Raw genomic sequence first — 18,862 nt, 5'->3', positions numbered from 1 at the left:
CAAGCCGCATACTCCAGCAGTAATATACACACACAGGTGAGAAACGGAAAGTAAAAGCTCTCTGAGCTCAGCTTATGGGCCTGATTCTGATGTGGGAGTAAGGCAGTAAGCATCGAATACCTGAGCACCTGGACACACCTTGCTGCACTACAAGGGGGAGAAAACCATTTCTGTTCCTGTGCAGGGTAAATACTGGCTGCTTTTGCATGTAGCTTACAGCAACTGGGCTTCTTTATTTTTACACTGCAATTAAGATTTCAGTTTGGACACACCCCACCCAAATGTAAAGGTTTGTACACACTGGCAAATAGGAACTCTACCCAGTCCTGACTCATCAGAGGCTTCCAATAAAAGAGTATTTCCCAAACTCAGTTATCAATAAGAGGGACCCAAAACAGTGCATGTTTTCCAGATTTCCTAGTGGGTGCACTTATGTGTTCATGACTGGCTGACACATTTTAAATGATCCACAGGTGTTGCAGTGAAAGCTCATCCTGCTGGACTCTGCAAAGGCTCATGGGAGGTGGAGCTGCTGCTGGGCATGCACAGCAATACTACTTTCACACCAGCCAAAATTCCTGGGTGAGGTGAGGTGAGGTGAGGTTTTCCGACCAGTGGCCAATAGGGGGCTCAAAACGGGAGCATGTACCCTGCGATTTATCACTATTCCGCTAATGATGTGTACACAAGTGTGCAGTGCTTTGTTTGTATGATACCGTGTCTGCCGTTATTACTGATCATTTATACTCTCACCCACGAATCCAAATAAACCGTTATAATTGTACCAACTTGTCCGTTCCTTGTTAGCAAGAAGACTCCTAACCGGATTGGAAAAGAAGAACTGAAGTAACCTCACAGTGTGAATGGCACCCAGTTCAGGTAAACTGGGCCACCACTGACCTCGGGGGGTTACATAGACGCCCTCCCAGTGCTGTCTCTCCCCCCTCACACCAGAATATGCAGGGACTAGGCCGTATGAAAGGGGCCACCCGGGAATGTCCCTGCTTGATCCCTGGAATGTGGCCCTTATTCAGATCTTATCGCAGTACAAATTTGTTTGCAAAATGGGCAACACCATGTGCACTGCAGGTGGGGCAGATGTAACATGTGCAGAGAGGGATTTGAGAGAGAGAGTTATTTTGTTTCTGTGCAGGGTAAATACTGGCTGCTTTATTTTTACACTGCAAATTAGATTTCAGTTTCAACACACCCCACCCAAATGTAACTCTCTCTGCACATGTTACATCGGTACTTGTGTAGTATCACGGCGCCCATCGCATCACATACCACTAATTAAGGTATGCGATGGACCCGATTTCAGCCTTTTCCCGGGCTGAGTATACAATTTTAACATCGCATGCCATTACAATGGCATGCGATGTGACAAGATTTCCCATTGAGTCCCATGTTAAATGGCACCCCCAGACCCGATTTTTAATTGTATACTCACCCTGATGGGTAATAAATATGTTAAATGCCCCCACATTTTTAACGGCCCGCACTATGAACGCCAACCCGAAGCGTGGCGAGTGGCGGCGGTACGCGTCCTCCGACCTTTTCATACCCCCACTATCCACGTCGGCGTGGAGTTGATTTTATAAAGTGTGGCGAGCGCAGCGAGCCACCGAGCCCGAAGCGTGGCGAGCGCAGTGCATTACGTCCCCTTCACAGGTATACGTGATCAGACCTGAATAAGGGCCTGTATTCCCAGGTAAGTCCCTGCATTTTCGGATGTGAAAGAAGGGGTACAACCTGTGGCGGTTATTACCTATGGGCTGCAGAGCTGCCACTGGGTACAACTCTCCTCAAGGGAAGGTGGCTATTGTTATTTGTGGCTGCCACTGCCCCCACTGGGGGAAATTTACTAAAGCTGTGTACACACTGTGCAATATCGCTGGCAATATGGTTGCTGAGCGACCATATTGCCAGTGATTTGTTTGTGCTGCAGCGATAAATTGCCGGGTGCTCGCTCCTGTGTTCAGCCCCCTAATGATCGCAAGCTCCTGCGATCAGCTGTTTCCCTCCGAGGCTCCCCCGGCAGTCTCCTGTTCATCAGAGACCATCTCTGGTTGCTGATGAAAACTGGACACTGAGCAATATATTGCACCGTGTGTACACAGCTTTAGATCAGGGTTGCCGACTTTAATATTCGCCCGGAGAGGAGAGTTTCAGCAGCTGCTCGGGGGGCGGGGCTTGAGCATGATGTCACTAAGCCCTGCCCCCATGACGGTAAACAGGTGAATTTGCGTATCTCCATGGAGGGGGCGGGGCTAAAATGACGCGATTTTGACATTTTAGCTCCGCCCCCTCCTCTGAGACCCGCGGATTGCAGCATTTAAATGCTGCGATTAAATGCAGCGGGGGGGGGGGGGGGGGCGATTTTCGGGAGACTCTCAGCCATTCCGGGGGGGGGGGGGGGGGGGGGGGGGGGTAGGCAACCCTGCTTTAGATGTGTATTCTACTTCACATGTGATGTTGCTATGGGCAACTAATCTGATCCTGTCTCCTGTGGTAAAACAAATAAGAATAGGTTCTGATTGGTTGCCTATAGCAACCTCACATGTGCAGTAGAATACACATCTTAGTTAATTTTCCCCTATATCTCTGGAACCAGCTGTGTACACACTGTGCAATATCGCTGGCAATATGGTTGCTGAGCGACCATATTGCCAGTGATTTGTTTGTGCTGCAGCGATAAATTGCCGGGTGCTCGCTCCTGTGTTCAGCCCCCTAATGATCGCAAGCTCCTGCGATCAGCTGTTTCCCTCCGAGGCTCCCCCGGCAGTCTCCTGTTCATCAGAGACCATCTCTGGTTGCTGATGAAAACTGGACACTGAGCAATATATTGCACCGTGTGTACACAGCTTTAGATCAGGGTTGCCGACTTTAATATTCGCCCGGAGAGGAGAGTTTCAGCAGCTGCTCGGGGGGCGGGGCTTGAGCATGATGTCACTAAGCCCTGCCCCCATGACGGTAAACAGGTGAATTTGCGTATCTCCATGGAGGGGGCGGGGCTAAAATGACGCGATTTTGACATTTTAGCTCCGCCCCCTCCTCTGAGACCCGCGGATTGCAGCATTTAAATGCTGCGATTAAATGCAGCGGGGGGGGGGGGGGGGGCGATTTTCGGGAGACTCTCAGCCATTCCGGGGGGGGGGGGGGGGGGGGGGGGGTAGGCAACCCTGCTTTAGATGTGTATTCTACTTCACATGTGATGTTGCTATGGGCAACTAATCTGATCCTGTCTCCTGTGGTAAAACAAATAAGAATAGGTTCTGATTGGTTGCCTATAGCAACCTCACATGTGCAGTAGAATACACATCTTAGTTAATTTTCCCCTATATCTCTGGAACCAGCTGTGTACACACTGTGCAATATCGCTGGCAATATGGTTGCTGAGCGACCATATTGCCAGTGATTTGTTTGTGCTGCAGCGATAAATTGCCGGGTGCTCGCTCCTGTGTTCAGCCCCCTAATGATCGCAAGCTCCTGCGATCAGCTGTTTCCCTCCGAGGCTCCCCCGGCAGTCTCCTGTTCATCAGAGACCATCTCTGGTTGCTGATGAAAACTGGACACTGAGCAATATATTGCACCGTGTGTACACAGCTTTAGATCAGGGTTGCCGACTTTAATATTCGCCCGGAGAGGAGAGTTTCAGCAGCTGCTCGGGGGGCGGGGCTTGAGCATGATGTCACTAAGCCCTGCCCCCATGACGGTAAACAGGTGAATTTGCGTATCTCCATGGAGGGGGCGGGGCTAAAATGACGCGATTTTGACATTTTAGCTCCGCCCCCTCCTCTGAGACCCGCGGATTGCAGCATTTAAATGCTGCGATTAAATGCAGCGGGGGGGGGGGGGGCGATTTTCGGGAGACTCTCAGCCATTCCGGGGGGGGGGGGGGGGGGGGGGGGGTAGGCAACCCTGCTTTAGATGTGTATTCTACTTCACATGTGATGTTGCTATGGGCAACTAATCTGATCCTGTCTCCTGTGGTAAAACAAATAAGAATAGGTTCTGATTGGTTGCCTATAGCAACCTCACATGTGCAGTAGAATACACATCTTAGTTAATTTTCCCCTATATCTCTGGAACCAATGAACTCATATGGACCAGGTATCAGATTGAAGGCCTGGCGATTTGGGTTCAAATGAGATCGAGCTTCTGTGATGCCAGGGGGGGAACTGGCAGCCGTTGGAACCGGGTGGGGTCTGAATTAGCCCGTCCCATGTTATCCTATGGGGAAAACGTTCCAGTTTTGCCCGGCGGTATCTCTGGTTCCCGGGGGGCTAGCAACGTGGGGTCAGGCTCGTTGGAAAGCCCTGACCCTCAGCTACAAAATGGGCCTATTTGGAGAGTGGGCCTGGAGCTACAGCTCCATCAGGCCCATTGTTAATCCAGCCCTGAGTAGAATACACATCTTAGTAACTTTCCCTCTCACACTGGCGTTCCCACTGCTGGAGGCTCAGTTGTATGACCCTCATGCCCCATGGCATTCAAAATGCCCAAGGTATTTGCCCAGTTTGCCCATGCCTAGGGCCGGATCGGGTATTCGCCTGCACATCCATCAGAAGGTTGCAGGATGTTATTGCAGGACGGCCTCGTGCGTGCGTACTGCGGTCCGTACACTTGCGCAGTCTACCGATAATTGCCAGGCCTGCAAACTCGCAGCCGTGCAATCAGGTCTGAATTAGGCCCATAGAAATTGCTGCACATTAGGGAAAATAAAGTTATGAAATAATGGGCCTGATTCTTGTTGACTCGACATGTTGCAAAGCTCACAGCTTACCGAGTCCCAGAGTGCCCGCCCCACCATGCCGCCCCCCCCCCCCCCTGTCGCCGTTCACCTCCGCAACCATGCAAGGTGATGTTTTATGGAAACACATCCCCCTCGCATCGGCCCCCCGCAGGAGGAATCATTCGAGGGTCGGCAGCCAGTGACCGACTTCTCCTGCGCTCGCAGATATTAGAGACTGACATATTTGCGGGTGACGGGACTTCAGCTTTGGCGCCACACGTCACAGCGGCATTTACACAGGAACGGCCATGTGTTACCATGTCCGGGCGCCGCCACTGCCCCCCCAGGTTGGTTTCTATGGGGGATGCGAATCTGCCCGATGTATCAACATATATACCGGCTTCGCACCCCTGGGTTATCAGATGGCGATAGCACATTGTAGCCTATGGCTACACATCGCGCTGCCCGAGCGGCAGTGCGGTCAGCAGGGTCTCGGGGGGTCAGCACGTAACGGCGCATGCGCAGACCCCCCAGTTTCCGGCGCTGGGCATCGCAGGGACGGGCTCTTTTCGGAGCCCTGTCCCTGGCCGGTAATACATTGGGGTGAAATGATCGATTATTCCGCCCAGATCGCATTGTGAATGCGATCAATGGTAAATGGGCCCTTAACCCCTAACTGGGAGACTGCAAGTATCCATATCACTACTAATGACCAATACAAAGGCGTTCCTGGATCCTCAGTGGAAGCTGTCTCTTCCAACAGACCTCCCAATGTAACCGCATTCCAAAGGGCTGCAGAAAACAATGAAAACTATTTGTGATCCAATAAGTCCGAGAAGAATCCATTAATATTCCAGACACTTGTTTGTTTGACCTTATGGAATTCATCAACCAAGAGAGAAACACTCTGAGACGGACAGAAGAGGACTCAATTCCGGAATACTTTTAAAGAAAAAAAACACAACAAAGGGGGGAGGGGGGGGGGGGTCTCACTTGCCAACAGGAAACACAGGGGGTTATTCAGACCTGACCATACGGCTGCTAACTCGCAGACCAGGGCCAGATGTCCTAAGCTTGAAACTGATCAAATGAACAGTGACAAACCACCATCCAATTAGTTGCGAACTGCTATGTCACAGTCTGTGTTTGAAAAATGACAGTTAGGGGCTGATTTGTTGGTGGTTTATCACTTTCCATTTGATCACTTTTTGAATCTTAGTGCATTTAATTACTTAGCATTATATTCGTGTTCTGCCTCCAATGTGATGTGTATGTGACCCGGAGGCGCTGCGTTAGTTATTGGACCGTGTTGCGTGATGTTTGAGCGCCCCCTGCATGTTACCCCGTGTTCTCCCATGTCCACCCCGTACTCACCTGCGTCTCTGCAGCCGCACAACGATACCCATCACCCCGACCGTGACAGTTCACCTGTACCGCAGGACATTCCGGCTCATCCCAGTGACATCCCGTATCTGTGTTTGCCAATTACATGCTTCATGTGTGACAGTGTGTACGCTAGTATGTAAATACTTCTCTGTCACCGGTATATCTGTCACCAGCTGCTCACAGGCCATAAAAGTCACTGTGGCAGAAGCTACTGGGCGGGGGTCATGTGACATACGGGGGCTGCTAACTGCTTTACTGTAACTACATAGCCCAGCAAACGTCGGGGGCACGAGGCTGATCACAAGCAATAGGTCGACTTGGAAATGGTTGACACATGACATGAGTATTTCATGTTTTTTTGGTGTCAATGTCGACACCTCCGCCCATGGAGCCCAATTCGTGTGGCCTGTACCCTCCCATGATTCGCGGCACGAGGCACACGTTACCGTTCCCATTTGGGATCCACTACGATGGTAAAGCTTGAAAACACCGACAACTAAAAAAACTGTGAAAAACTCATGTTGACCGTTTCATGTATCAGCGATTTCCGTGACAAGTTTGTGTCGGCCTTTTGTCACTGTCGACATTTTCCCTGTCAACATTTTGACTGTCAACATGTCGATCTTTTTTACTGTTGACCCTTTTGGCGTCGGATTTATGACTGTATACCTAGACATTGTCTGGGATTTATCCGGATCCCAGATTACAGAGGGCAATGGGGGAAGGGGGCCTGGCCTCACAACTTGAACCCCCGTTTCCGTCACTTCCGGGGTCGACAGGGTTAGAAGATTGACACAAGCATTAGGTTGTCCACCTAATGCTTGTGTCAATCTTCCAACCCTGTTGACCCCGGGAGTGATGGAAATGGGGTCGACAGAAACTGGCAAGCTCGACCGTCAAAAAGTCGACATGAGTTTTTGAAGTTTTTTTTCTCCCGAATGTTTGCTGCCTCCCCTTGCTACATGCGCCATGCTTTGGGCACAGTGCCACGCTGCGCTTGGCACACTATTGTATTCTCCCACCACACCGTAGTGGGTGGTAGGGTATGAAATACTGCCTGTCGGCACATGTCGGCTCAAAAAAAAATGTGAAAAACTCATGTCAACATTTTGACTGTTGATCTTTCCATTGTCGACCTAATATATGTGTCGACTCTCCAACCCTGTAGACGTAAGCCATTTCGACCTATTTCAGGTGTCAACCTAGGCCCTGTCGACCTTCAGTGGTAGACCTAAATAGAGTCGATTGGGTGGTCGTACCCCCATAGCAGATGTATTTGCAGATTCATTCGCTACGCCCTAGACTGTTCGATGGTTCGGTTGTAGCAAATGAATCTGCATTTCTTTTATTACACACTTTTCGTTACCATTCCATAAACCTATTAATGTTTATACTCCAGGGTAATCCCCCCCCCCCCCCCCCACACGCCTTATTTTTCTTACGCTTCCTTATCTGCGTTTTCCCTGACACTCTCAGGAAACGGGCGGCTACCACCCCATACGTCGGCTTCCTGTCAATCAACTTGCACATGACCAGCGTTTTAAAAAGTAGCAGGATTTAATCGCAGTATGGTGTCGCACATGACTTCTATGAGCTGTGCGATCGGGTCAGAATTAGGCCCATAGCCTGTAAACAGAGCGGTAATGGATCCAGCCTCTGTCATTTTTGGACACTGACTACTCCGCACTCCCGGAAGAGTGGCCCCATCTGCAGCATCTCCCGATACAAAGATTAACATGGGAATCCCGCCTCCTTCCCTGCAGCCTGCCAGTCACCCAGCCGCAGGTTACAGCGGTATATGCTATCGAACAGCCCAGTACTCTGCAGTGGTATCAGTGTGATGCATGGTTTCACAGATTGGTAGAAGAGATCCCATCTGTGGCAGGATGCCCGCTCCAGTGGCAGGTGGCAGGAGGCCCTCTCCAGTGGTGGGTGACAGGAAGCCCTCTCCATTGGAGGGTGGCAGGAGGCCTTCTAGTGGCATGAGGCCCTCTTCAGTGGCGGGTGGCAGGAGGCCCTCTCCAGTGGTGGGTGACATGAAGCCCTCTCTAGTGGCGGGTGACAGGAAGCCCTCTCCAGTGTCGGGTGGCAGGAGGCCCTCTCCAGTGGTGGGTGACATGAAGCCCTCTCCAGTGGCGGGTGGCAGGAGGCAATCTCCAGTGGCGGGTGACAGGAAGCCCTCTCCAGTAGCGGGTGGCAGGAGGCCCTCTCCAGTGGCGGGTGGCAGGAGGCCCGCTCCAGTGGCAGGTGGCAGGAGGCCCTCTCCAGTGGTGGGTGACAGGAAGCCCTCTCCATTGGAGGGTGGCAGGAGGCCTTCTAGTGGCATGAGGCCCTCTTCAGTGGCGGGTGGCAGGAGGCCCTCTCCAGTGGTGGGTGACATGAAGCCCTCTCTAGTGGCGGGTGACAGGAAGCCCTCTCCAGTGTCGGGTGGCAGGAGGCCCTCTCCAGTGGTGGGTGACATGAAGCCCTCTCCAGTGGCGGGTGGCAGGAGGCAATCTCCAGTGGCGGGTGACAGGAAGCCCTCTCCAGTAGCGGGTGGCAGGAGGCCCTCTCCAGTGGCGGGTGGCAGGAGGCCCTCTCCAGTGGCGGGTGGCAGGAGGCCCTCTCCAGTGGCGGGTGGCAGGAGGCCCTTTCCAGTGGTGGGTGACAGGAGGCCCTCTCCAGTGGCGGGTTGCAGGAGGCCCTCTCCAGTGGTGGGTGACAGGAGGCCCTCTCCAGTGGCGGGTTGCAGGAGGCCCTCTCCAGTGGCGGGTTGCAGGAGGCCCTCTCCAGTGGCGGGTTGCAGGAGGCCCTCTCCAGTGGCGGGTGACAGGAGGCCCTCTCCAGTGGCGGGTGACAGGAGGCCCTTTCCAGTGGCGGGTGACAGGAAGCCCTATCCAGTGGCGCGTGTGAGGAGGCCCTTACCAGTGGCGGGTGACAGGAAGCCCTCTCCAGTGGTGGGTGACAGGAGGCCCTCTCCAGTGGCGGGTGGCAGGAGGCCCTCTCCAGTGGCGGGTGGCAGGAGGCCCTCTCCAGTGGCGGGTGGCAGGAGGCCCTCTCCAGTGGCGGGTGGCAGGAGGCCCTCTCCAGTGGTGGGTGACAGGAGGCCCTCTCCAGTGGCGGGTGGCAGGAGGCCCTCACCAGTGGCGGGTGACAGGAAGCCCTATCCAGTGGCGCGTGTGAGAAGGCCCTTACCAGTGGCGGGTGACAGGAAGCCCTCTCCAGTGGTGGGTGACAGGAGGCCCTTTCCAGTGGCGGGTGACAGGAGGCCCTTTCCAGTGGCGGGTGACAGGAGGCCCTTTCCAGTGGCTGGTGACAGGAGGCCCTTTCCAGTGGCGGGTGACAGGAGGCCCTCTCCAGTGGTGGGTGACAGGAGGCCCTCTCCAGTGGTGGGTGACAGGAGGGCCTTTCCAGTGGCGGGTGGCAGGAGGCCCTCTCCAGTGGCGGGTGGCAGGAGGCCCTCTCCAGTGGTGGGTGGCAGGAGGCCTTCTAGTGGCATGAGGCCCTCTTCAGTGGCGGGTGACAGGAAGCCCTCTCCAGTGTCGGGTGGCAGGAGGCCCTCTCCAGTGGTGGGTGACATGAAGCCCTCTCTAGTGGCGGGTGACAGGAGGCCCTCTCCAGTGGCGGGTGGCAGGAGGCAATCTCCAGTGGCGGGTGACAGGAAGCCCTCTCCAGTAGCGGGTGGCAGGAGGCCCTCTCCAGTGGCGGGTGGCAGGAGGCCCTCTCCAGTGGCGGGTGGCAGGAGGCCCTCTCCAGTGGCGGGTGGCAGGAGGCCCTTTCCAGTGGTGGGTGACAGGAGGCCCTCTCCAGTGGCGGGTTGCAGGAGGCCCTCTCCAGTGGTGGGTGACAGGAGGCCCTCTCCAGTGGCGGGTTGCAGGAGGCCCTCTCCAGTGGTGGGTGACAGGAGGCCCTCTCCAGTGGCGGGTGACAGGAGGCCCTCTCCAGTGGCGGGTGACAGGAGGCCCTCTCCAGTGGCGGGTGACAGGAGGCCCTTTCCAGTGGCGGGTGACAGGAAGCCCTATCCAGTGGCGCGTGTGAGGAGGCCCTTACCAGTGGCGGGTGACAGGAAGCCCTCTCCAGTGGTGGGTGACAGGAGGCCCTCTCCAGTGGCGGGTGGCAGGAGGCCCTCTCCAGTGGCGGGTGGCAGGAGGCCCTCTCCAGTGGCGGGTGGCAGGAGGCCCTCTCCAGTGGCGGGTGGCAGGAGGCCCTCTCCAGTGGCGGGTGGCAGGAGGCCCTCTCCAGTGGTGGGTGACAGGAGGCCCTCTCCAGTGGCGGGTGGCAGGAGGCCCTCACCAGTGGCGGGTGACAGGAAGCCCTATCCAGTGGCGCGTGTGAGGAGGCCCTTACCAGTGGCGGGTGACAGGAAGCCCTCTCCAGTGGTGGGTGACAGGAGGCCCTTTCCAGTGGCGGGTGACAGGAGGCCCTTTCCAGTGGCGGGTGACAGGAGGCCCTTTCCAGTGGCGGGTGACAGGAGGCCCTTTCCAGTGGCGGGTGACAGGAGGCCCTCTCCAGTGGTGGGTGACAGGAGGCCCTCTCCAGTGGTGGGTGACAGGAGGGCCTTTCCAGTGGCGGGTGGCAGGTGACAGGAAGCCCTCTCCAGTGGTGGGTGACAGGAGGCCCTTTCCAGTGGCGGGTGACAGGAGGCCCTTTCCAGTGGCGGGTGACAGGAGGCCCTTTCCAGTGGCGGGTGACAGGAGGCCCTTTCCAGTGGCGGGTGACAGGAGGCCCTCTCCAGTGGTGGGTGACAGGAGGCCCTCTCCAGTGGTGGGTGACAGGAGGGCCTTTCCAGTGGCGGGTGGCAGGAGGCCCTCTCCAGTGGCGGGTGGCAGGAGGCCCTCTCCAGTGGTGGGTGGCAGGAGGCCCTCTCCAGTGGCGGGTGGCAGGAGGCCCTCTCCAGTGGCGGGTGGCAGGAGGCCCTCTCCAGTGGCGGGTGACAGGAGGCCCTCTCCAGTGGCAGGAGGCCCTCACTAGTGGCGGGTGACAGGAAGCCCTATCCAGTGGCGCGTGTGAGGAGGCCCTTACCAGTGGCGGGTGACAGGAAGCCCTCTCCAGTGGTGGGTGACAGGAGGCCCTTTCCAGTGGCGGGTGACAGGAGGCCCTTTCCAGTGGCGGGTGACAGGAGGCCCTTTCCAGTGGCGGGTGACAGGAGGCCCTTTCCAGTGGCGGGTGACAGGAGGCCCTCTCCAGTGGCGGGTGGCAGGAGGCCCTCTCCAGTGGCGGGTGGCAGGAGGCCCTCTACAGTCTATTGTTCTCTGTAATTTTACACGCATTATATTATAGGGTTATTTTATCCAGCCGACCTCCTGACTAATGGAATTAACCTCAGTGCTGGAGATGGAAATAAACAGGTGGCCACTTCTCTGAATTCCTGAAGATGGACTCTCTGGTCTGGGACAGAATGTCTGGTACTGGCATTGACCACTAGGATGGTCTCTCCTCTGCTCCCCTGGCGGCCACCTTCCACCACCAGATAAGTCACCGGCGGCTGCTAACTGCCACAGGAGAAAAGGCTGCAGGACGTGAGTCACTACCTGGACGTGGTGCTTCCTGCTCCATCATCTTCCTCAGTGCATGGACATCCAGACATTCTCCTTCATGTCCAACGCCATTGAAGCTTTCTGAGCACTTGTCCTGTGCGTGCTGCATCTACAGTACCTCCTTAACCAGCACATGGGAACAATGATAATGTCCTCAATGCATAGTGTACATCACCCATCTGCCACCATCGGTAACTAAGGGAATCCCACCATCATGACTGGAAGCACCAATTTAGTAATTAGAAGCACCTGTATAGGTAACTTATCTACCCTCAATTTATGAGGAGGATGGAGATAACTAATAGTGGCATCATAGGATGAGTATCATACCCTCCAACTGCACCGTTTTAGCCGGTACAGTACCGTTTTTTAGTGGTCTGTACCGGCTAAATCTTACTGTACCGATTGTACTGGTTTTTCATAGGCTCTTGGAACACTGGGAGTTGTAGTTTCCCGTTACTGATACGCCACCGGCTGCTCTTAGAGGAGCATAAGGGGAAGTAGCTGGCCAAGACTACATCTCCCAGGGGGACTCAGTGGGCCCGCCTCCCCCTGCTCATTGATTCCTCTAGCTCTCCGGAACCTCTGCGCCTCCTCCCCATTCCCGGGGGAAGGCAAAGCAAGTGCACATGCACCACCATTGGTATCCGAACTGGTCATAGACAGACTCATCATAGACAGTCATATGGTCGACCACTAATGGTCGACAGTCACAAGGTCGACAGGGTCAAAAGGTCGACAGTGAAAAGGTCAATAGGGTCAAAAGGTCGACAGTAAAAAGGTGGACAGGGTTTAAAGGTCGACACACAATAGGTTGACAGGGTCTAAAGGTCGACAGGCAATAGGTCGACATGGAAAAGGTCGACATGCATTTTTTTTACTCAATTTTCAGCCGACATGTGCCGACAGGCGGTATTTCATGCCCTACCATCCACTGGGGCGTGGGGGGAGAATATAATAGTGTGCCGAGCGCAGCGAGAGACTGAGCCCGAAGCATGGCGAGCACAGCGGTACACTTGTCGACATAGACACCCTAAAAACATTAAAAACTCATGTCAACCTTTTTCCATGTCGACCTTTAACCTGTTGACCTTTTAACCATGTGAAACCTTTTTCATGTCGACCATTTAACCATGTCGATCATGTGACTCTCAACCATTAGTGGTGGACCATATGACTGTCTATGATGAGTCTGTCTATGTTTTATACCATAACCCGCTAGCAATATACTCGGGTCACCCTGGGGCCCCCGGGTATGTCATCTGACGCCAGTACACATTCGGAAAGGGGGCGTGGTCCGCTTGGCCAGGGCCCCTTTCCCCTTAGTAATGCCCCCTTTCCCCTTGAACAGGTCTCCTTTCCGAATGTGTATTGCCCGTCATATGTTGGAGGGTACGCAGTATTTGTGTAACCCAGAAAATCCTACAAGTGTGTAAAGCGATAGGTTGATAAACCATACAAATTATTTACACACAAAACAGTATATTCCATGATTTATCCAACCCTGTGATGTGGAAGGCATGAAATAGCAATACTATTAGGCCCCTTTCACACGCTCCGGATCCTGCCGGGCGGTGAAACCCCGCACGGACAAAAGCCGTGCCGTGCACAGTAGTTAATAATGGCCACGATTGTGTCCATTCACACCGGACAGCCACGGCACAGTCGCAGAGTTGCAGCTGGCTGTCACCACTGGAAGGGATTGCTGCTGGGCTGTGGCCATCCCCACCATTGTAACCTGCTGTGTGCGGCACGGCTTCTTGGCCGTGCGAGGTTTCGCCGCCCAGCAGGAGCCGGAGCGTGTGAAAGGGGCATTAGGAGACCAATTAAAGGCTTAATACTAATTATTATTATAAGGTTATACTGTCACTTATACTGCAATACGCTTATATACAGTCTTGAACATAATAAGACCCTCATTCGCATTCGCTCCAGCATTCCAAGCTGATAGAACTGGACACAATAAATGAATACTGTCCAGTTATGTGACACTAAATGTTACATATCTATAAGCACTCTAAAGGTGCATACACACTGTACAATTTTTTTGACCAATTTCATTGAAAGACATTTCCCTTGAACTCAGTGTCCTGGACGAAAGATGTTGACGAAAGATATTGAGGACAGACGAAAGATCTAGCTACAGTTTATAGGCTCTTTTTGAAAGATATCCAAATTGAGCTGCATGCACAGTTGACGAACAACCTTGATGAATAACTGGCGGGTATGCGCATCATCATTCGTCGTTCGTCGAAATTGGTCAAAAAATTGTACAGTGTGTATGCACCTTTAATGACACTATACAACCTTTCAATGATAACACTGTTGGTAGACCAATTAAAAGTTTATTGATATCTATTACTACAGGGTTATACTGCTATCTATAATGTGAAAAATCAACATATAGAACCCAAGCCTTGGAAATATTAAGGCCCTCAGCAGTAGTCCAAGATTATCCAAACAGCAACAATAAATGAATTCTGTTTAAATATATATGAAAGTTCCCAGTGTATTAAATGCAGGGCTGCCTACCTGACCCTCTCCTTCAGGGAGAAAATGCTCTGTCCCTGGGCTTCCCTGGTAATGTAGGATTGCCAGCACCTGTGGGGACACCTTTCTTATAAGTTACCTGGCTCCCCACAGGTGCTGGCAATCATACATTATCCATACCTCCCAGCATGCCCCTCTCCAGGAGGACACAATGCTCTGTTCCTGGGCTTCCCTGGTAATGTAGGATTGCCAGCACCTGTGGTGACACCTTTCTTATCAATTACAGCTCTGCACAGGTGCTGCGCTGGCAATCCTACATTACCAGGGAAGGCCAGGAACAGAGCATTGTGTCCCTGAAGGAGAGGGTCAGGTAGGCAACCCTGGCAACCTTTATTAAATGTTGTATACTCATAATACTTTGGGCAAGGAGCTAAACGCATAGATGCCTACCTGACCCTTCATGAGGGAGAAAATGCCCTGCTCCTGGACTTCCCTGGTAATGTATGATGGCCAGCACCTGTGGGGAGCTAGGTAAGTGATAAGAAAGGTGTTTCACCATTGCAGTGCGCCCTGCCTACACAGTCCTTTTCTTGTTTATGGAACTACTGTATGAATTTATTTTTTGAATGTACAGGGCGCATCCCCTCTCAGTACAGATATTATTTGTGGGGTTTCTTCTATACCCTTCGAGTTATATAAATATCAGTGTGCAGATGTATTTTTTGCCCACCGTGGGCTTTTCTCTATGATCTCTGCCTGTTACTGGCTGTCTGCTGTTCCTGATCTCTGCCTGTTACTGACTGTCTACCGCTCTTCCTGATCTCTGCCTGCTACTGTCTGTCTGCTGCTCTTCCTGATCTCTGCCTGTTACTGTCTGACTGCCGCTCTTCCTGAACTCTTCCTGTTACTGTTTGACTGTTGCTCTTCCTGATCTCTGCCTGTTACTGGCTGTCTGCTCTTCCTGATCTCTGCCTGTTACTGACTGTCTACCGCTCTTCCTGATCTCTGCCTGCTACTGTCTGTCTGCTGCTCTTCCTGATCTCTGCCTGTTACTGTCTGTCTGCCTCTCTTCCTGATCTCTGCCTGTTACTGTCTGTCTGTCTCTCTTCCTGATCTCTGCCTGTTATTGTCTGTCTGCCTCTCTTCCTGATCTCTGCCTGTTAGTGGCTGTCTGCTGTTCCTGATCTCTGCCTGTTACTGACTGTCTGCTGCTCTTCCTGATCTCTGCCTGTTACCGACTGTCTGCTGCTTTTCCTGATCTCTGCCTGTTACTGACTGTCTGCTGCTCTTCCTGAGCTCTGCCTGTTACTGTCTGTCTGCTCTTCCTGATCTCTGCCGCTCTTCCTGATCTCTGCCTGTTACTGACTGTCTGCCGTTTTTACTGATCTCTGCCTGTTACTGTCTGTCTGCCACTCATCCTGATCTCTGCCTGTTACTGACTGTCTGCCGCTCTTCCTGATCTCTGCCTGTTACTGACTGCCGCTCTTCCTGATCTCTGCCTGTTACTGACTGCCGCTCTTCCTGATCTCTGCCTGTTACTATGGTAGAATGGATGACAATTGAGTCTGCGCTCGGAGCAGCTATCAAATGGAGATATCAGGGATAGTGGGTCGCCAAACCCTCTAGAACAATTACAGAAAAACAATAAGATATCTCTTCTCAAAACAGCGCTCTTACCACCTCTAAAATGTTCTTTAGGGGAATGGTATAGAAAGTTCTCAGTTTCCTGTTCTTTTCGAATTTTCTTTCCGCATCAAAGTCATAGAAAAAAATGAAAAGAATAATGGTGTAGCAAGTCTAGATAATAGGATTTTTCAAATGGGGTCCCAAAATATTCCGCTCTGGGGTGTGACGAAAATATTTTCTTATGGGATCACCGTGGTGTTAGAGATGTTAATTCCTGCTTACACTTGCTTACATAAAGTGAGACGTCACCATACACATAAAGGTTTCTTTTCACCGTTTTCTCATTTTCACCTTCTTCTCTTATTCCTTCCTCTCAAATGAGTTTATGAAATATAAACACGGAGGAATGATATCAGTGGGTGCTAATGAGAAAGGATTCTGGATAGATAATACCCAACGGTCAGACTACATACCCAGTAGGTCTATGGGGTGTGTAGATAACTTTTAGAAAAGGGATCACCCTGGTGTTCTAAAAGGTAAGAGTTGCTTACACTATGCTTACATATAACAAAACATCACCATATACATAAAGGTATCTTTTTCCTTAAGTTTTTCAAGCAGATGCTCACGTTTTGCTTACTTGTAATTTCTGTTACTCCTCATATCAAGGTATCTTTGGTAATTCTTTGATCCAAAGAAGGAGAGATGCTTCCAAATAATTGGCAAACTCAATTTATTTTAAAAATGGAATATTAAAAAGGCAAAAACATCGGAGTTGGAAAACAGGACCATACAGAGGATAAGGTGACCGGAACACACTCACCCAAACAGATCCTGACCAATGTAGTTACCCCAATAAAAGCCACCAACGCGTTTCGACTACTGTCTTTATCAAGGTGTGCTTAGCATCATTCCTACAACTTCTTTTATACCTGAGGGGAGGAAGGACATCCCATCCGGGGTGTGTCCATCCCCTCAAACCGGAAGTAAACTGAAGACATAATTTTCTAGCTTAACAGTGTAATTTATACATACTGCGCTGCTATCCTTAATGTATTCCAGCCCATGAGAGGGGAAAGAGTGGACTTACAGGTTCCTAACGGCTGATATAAGCGGTGTTCGTCTGTTTTGCGTTCCACGCTCGTGGAACGCACGCACTTCCGCCCTCGTCTCATCGGAATATGACTACTTCCGGCGTCTGAGACATACTGAATGTTGTGACGCGTGCGCTCCATCTAAATGGAACGCAAACGCCGCTGCTACATTTCCTGGTTGTGAGGGGAGCTTTAATCCATGCGTTCCATCTTAATGGAACGCAAACGCTACTTCTGCACTTCCTTATTCTGTTTATGATTATAGACAGCAAGTGCGGTATATAGATGAAAAATACACAATATAAAAATTACACAATAAAGAAATACAATGAATATAAAATATAGAAATGCTGAAATATGGTCACAATCAAACGAATACATATTATAAAAATCATAAAAACCATTTTATCTCGAAATCGAGATTTAACCCACCAGGATGTAAAGTGCCAAAATTGAATATAGTGCGCATCTCTGTTTGTGCTAAAACCTCTTCTACATTATTTTTCCGCCATGTGCCATTGACAAGCTGTATACCACAAAATAGGACAAGGTGTTTAGGGTCACTATTGTGGCAATCCTTAAAATGTGCAGATACATTGTGAGTGATCAGACCTTTTTTAATGTTTCGCACATGTTCTGCCATTCTATCTTTTAAACGTCTGGAAGTCCGCCCTATATACTGCTTATTGCAAGAACACTGTAATAAATAAACAATATTTTTACTATGACAGGTAATAAACTGTTTGATAGAGAACTCTTTTCCAGTTATTACTGCAGTGACTTTGATTATTTTTGTTTGGTCACTTTTACAGTTTTTACACATGGTGCACGTACCACACCTGTGGAACCCCTCCGTTTTGATGGTACCCTTTTTCTCAGGTTGGTTTAGTGCACTACTGACAAGTTTGTTTTTAATGTTCTTTGCCCTGCGATATACGAATTTAGGTTTTATGTCAAGAAATTCACTCAGGGTGGGATCATGAAGTAGAATATCCCAATGTTTTTTAATTACAAACTCTAATTTCTTATATTGACTGTTGACTGGGTGAGTGTGTTCCGGTCACCTTATCCTCTGTATGGTCCTGTTTTCCAACTCCGATGTTTTTGCCTTTTTAATATTCCATTTTTAAAATAAATTGAGTTTGCCAATTATTTGGAAGCATCTCTCCTTCTTTGGATCAAAGAATTACCAAAGATACCTTGATATGAGGAGTAACAGAAATTACAAGTAAGCAAAACGTGAGCATCTGCTTGAAAAACTTAAGGAAAAAGATACCTTTATGTATATGGTGATGTTTTGTTATATGTACGCATAGTGTAAGCAACTCTTACCTTTTAGAACACCAGGGTGATCCCTTTTCTAAAAGTTATCTACACACCCCATAGACCTACTGGGTATGTAGTCTGACCGTTGGGTAATATCTACCCAGAATCCTTTCTCATTAGCACCCACTGATATCATTCCTCCGTGTTTATATTTCATAAACTCACTTGAGAGAAAGGAATAAGAGAAGAAGGTGAAAATGAGAAAACGGTGAAAAGAAACCTTTATGTGTATGGTGACGTCTCACTTTATGTAAGCAAGTGTAAGCAGGAATTAACATCTCTAACACCACGGTGATCCCATAAGAAAATATTTTCGTCACACCCCAGAGCGGAATATTTTGGGACCCCATTTGAAAAATCCTATTATCTAGACTTGCTACACCATTATTCTTTTCATTTTTTTCCTCTGCCTGTTACTGACTGCTGCTCTTCCTGATCTCTGATTGTTACTGACTGCTTCTCTTAGTGATCTCTGCCTTTTACTGACTGTTGCTCTTCCTGATCTCTGCCTGTTACTGACTGTCTGCCGCTCTTCCTGATCTCTGCCTGTTACTGTCTGCCTGCCGCTCTTCCTGATCTCTGCCTGTTACTGACTGTCTGCTCTTCTTGATCTCTGACTGTTACTGACTGTCTGCTCTTCCTGATCTCTGATTGTTACTGACTGCTTCTCTTAGTGATCTCTGCCTTTT

The sequence above is a fragment of the Crinia signifera genome, chromosome 7 (genome assembly GCF_055691185.1).
Source record: "Crinia signifera chromosome 7, ASM5569118v1, whole genome shotgun sequence".
Classification (NCBI taxonomy): domain Eukaryota; kingdom Metazoa; phylum Chordata; class Amphibia; order Anura; family Myobatrachidae; genus Crinia; species Crinia signifera.
This window is presented reverse-complemented; position numbering follows the sequence as displayed.